Genomic DNA, 4,051 nt, shown 5'->3' on the forward strand with positions numbered 1-4,051 from the left:
GTGATAGATCGTGGCCAATAAATATCGTTCAGTACGCCATCATCATCGTTTTTGTGTTGTCAGCCGACATCTCGTCTTTTGCAAGATTTGTACTCAGTAATCTAGGATTAGACAGCATTTCTTCGTAAATATTTGGCATTTCGTAAACACCTGTGTGATTAACTAATGAAATCACAGCATTTGTTAAATCTTTGGCACACACACTTAAACCATGCCTGAAATGATAATTTAATTTATACATATTATTATAATAACACATTTATTTTTTTTTTCATTTAAATATTTTTTTTTATGCTTATATACTTTAGGCGATATTTATTCTTCAAGTATAATTTCAACATTTAGAGATCCTGAATATCCATCTTTGGAAGTCATAGAATCGATCAACTGTCCATGAATCGGGCTTCCACGACTAATATTCGATAATATAATATTCTCTGAACGATACCTGCTCTTAATTCTTTTAACAGCGGATGAATGTAATTTGTGGTCGCCAAAAAATCATATGGCATGTTGTCTATTATATAATCAATGATTTCAGTTTAGAATTGTTTCCCTTAGAGTTTTCCTAATGCTATTGTGGACCGGGTAAATTATTGAAAAAAATTATATTTAAGTTCGTATATTATAATATAATATCTACAAATCTAAAATAATTGGTATTGTCAATATACACAATTATATTTGTTTATTTTTGCACTGTTGAGTACACCAATACATTTTACAATATTTTTTACATTCGTTTATTAAAACATAATTGCGATCAGCAATTATGGCCAATAGTAGCTATGAAATATGTATGATAGTATTGAATGTCATAAACTGTACAATAATATTTAGTTTCTTATGCCAGCCACTAGAGACCATCTACTTTGATTGAAATTTCCAATATTGTCATTGGTTTAAACATTTGAGTGGTTTGCCTGGCTGTTAATAGTTAACTGATACGTAAAACAAAAATATATCCTTTAAAACGGATTAAAGACTTAGTATACGGATCTATTGACTTATATTGTATTTATTATGATATTGAAATATCAATTTTTGTTTGTTAAACATATGCAATAATCGACAAAAGTAATATGTTATTATGTACAGTGACTAATTAAATTATTTATGCATAACAATTTTAAATCAACAACTCTGAGACCAAAGTCACATTATTTTCTAACAAGAGCAAAAATTTACAAACTATAGGTTATTAAGTTTGTCTTACTTAATGTTTGTTAGGTACCAGCAACCATAAGGCAAGGTAGATAGAACACGTAGCACATTTCAGCTTTAAGATATTTGTTTTAGGCAAGTCCTTGAAAGGCTAAGTGAATAACCATGTCTATTATTGTTTTAACATAATATTTCCTATTAGATTCAACCAACAGTTCATTATTCGACAACAATAAATTGAGTATGAACATTAGGTAAGTACTGTTTATTTTCCAGATTTATATCCAGTCCATCGAGCAATAGACATTAAATGAACTTTAGTTCCACTATGTGTTTTTAGATTTTATATTATATAAATAATTAATATATTTTTTAAATAGCTCTGAAGAAATTACTTGTACCAAATAAAACGAAAAACGGTAGGTAGTAAAAAAAAGTGATTATCAACGATGGATTAATATTGAAATGCAGGCCATTAAAAGATAGCTAAATCGGTTCATATTGTTGAAAAAATCCCTCAACAACATGATTGTCTTTTGGAAATCAAAAATGATTTAATTTAAAAATACATTTTTAAATTTTAGATAATTGAAAATGTTTATTTTATCCAATACAAGTTCATTTGATATTTATCTATTTAGTATGTTTATATTTTATACTTTTATATCTATAATTTGTTCGTCTTTTACAAAAACATATTTTAATTAATCATACTGATTATCTTTTATCGAAATTATATAGAATATCGAATTTAAATTCAACACATTTTTCCCCGGTCATTGACGTTAATCCCCAGTTTAATTGGAACCAGCATTAAGAAACAGAAGCAGGAAAAAAATTAAATTTCAAGTCGCCAACATTATAAAAGAAGGATCTATATAAAACCTACAATAAAAATGTATTAAGGATGTACCTATATACAGCAGGTTTCATTATTACATATACATACCTACTTGAAGTCACAAAATGTGTTCTAAAATATATTATGTAAATAACTGATTAAAACTTACCTCTAGTTAATAATAATAATGTTGACTTGAAAAAAATGTCGGTTAAAAAATTGTGGTTTGAACTTGAGTGAAACTTTTTTACGCACTCTGCTCTGATAATTTTTTCTTCTTCAAATTGATCAATACTATACTCTGAGACCGGAGCCGATACGGTATCATCACATTTGTGTCGATGCGAACGATCAGAAATAAGTGTATAGGTTTAGACAAAGCTTCGTTAGTTAAAAATATCACTACCTACGGAAGTAGATAAACAAGCGAAAATCTGACTAGCCATAACGCCGATAAGCCAAGTAATAATATGAAATGGTCTATATTAGTTTAGTATTTACGCTTATATTCTACGCGAGTACTTGTATATGCGACGAGTGCGAGTTAGCGTTGTAGTTTTATTTAAAAGTAGAATGTGGTAACTTTGATTTCGCGGGGTAACTTTGATACCTATATATTTTTATTCACTAGAGTACCATGATGATTAAATTTTTTTTTCATAAAATGGGGTTACTTTGATATCACATTAAGAAATATAGGTATCAAAGTTGCCCACTACGTTGTGTAACTTTGATAGCATCTTAAAAAGATTGATATCTCAAAAGATAACATCAGAAATTTAAAAATTAAAACGTTAAAATATTAATCACAACTAGCTGTAACTAATATTTAATTTTGAGAGTTTTATCGTTAATACTACAGAAGTTATCCATAAAATAAAAAGTTAAATTGCCATAGAACAGTAAAAAATTATCAAAGTTACCCCATTTTACGATAATATTAAAGTATGGAGAATAAATTTAATGCAGCAATCGAAAAAATTATCAACAGTAAAAAGAGAACAAAAAAATTGGACACATAAAAAAACGGTACCTAACAAATTACAGATTTATGCATAAATATGATGCTGTTACAATTGGTGGAAAAGTAAAATTAATTAAACCTATAGTTGAACATGATTTACGTTTTATATTATGTGACAGTAAACGAGTTGTTTATAGTAATTCATTCGGCACATTTAGCAGTAGCCAGTATCCGGTAGGGCATGGTGGTAGAAATAGGATGATGGCTGTGTTAAAAACAAAATATTGTAATGTGACAACGGAGGCATCAATCATTATTAAACAGTATCTATATTAAAACAATCAGTGTATTATTTGAGATTTATCATCATTTACCACAAGTTTTGGTAAATGACGTCAATGACCGGTGAAAGATGTACAATTGAGTTTAAAATATGCGTTTTTACAACATTTACCCACATAATTGAATCATTTTATATAAATATGTAACTGGTATGTAGTGGGTAAGATTGTAAGAACAACTAATAATAGCAAAAGCAAAAACATCTATCCCTGCTACCCGCCGCCACCAACGAATGACGATTGTCTCATTAGCTGATACCCGTTTCATAGAATTGTGTACAAAGTATGAAAAATAATTATTGTTTTAAACCGACAAAAATAAACTAACATTCAAGGATATTGGACTCACAAGCATAATAATACTATAATAATTGTAATTTATAACAATTTAATATTTTTAAAACCCTATTAGAATTCCCGGTATTTCAGTTATCGCTTAACCGATCTGTACGACCTCTGTCCACTGCTTTAAAAAATTTTCAATTTTGTATTTTTTTTTACCTGTAGACTCAAGTAGGTATTCTGAATATTGTCAAAATTAAACATGAACTTATCTCATATTTCTAGATAAAAATGTACTAATTTTTATCTTTATCTAGATAAAATTTAGTATGATTATCTTTATCTGTATCTAGATAAAAATTATTAGTCATCTTTATCTTTATCTTGATAAATTATTAGTTATCTATTCCCAACACTGGGTATAGGTACTGTAATCTGTAACAAAATATTGTCGAAATA

The sequence above is a fragment of the Acyrthosiphon pisum genome, chromosome X (assembly GCF_005508785.2).
Source record: "Acyrthosiphon pisum isolate AL4f chromosome X, pea_aphid_22Mar2018_4r6ur, whole genome shotgun sequence".
NCBI classification, from domain to species: Eukaryota; Metazoa; Arthropoda; class Insecta; order Hemiptera; family Aphididae; genus Acyrthosiphon; species Acyrthosiphon pisum.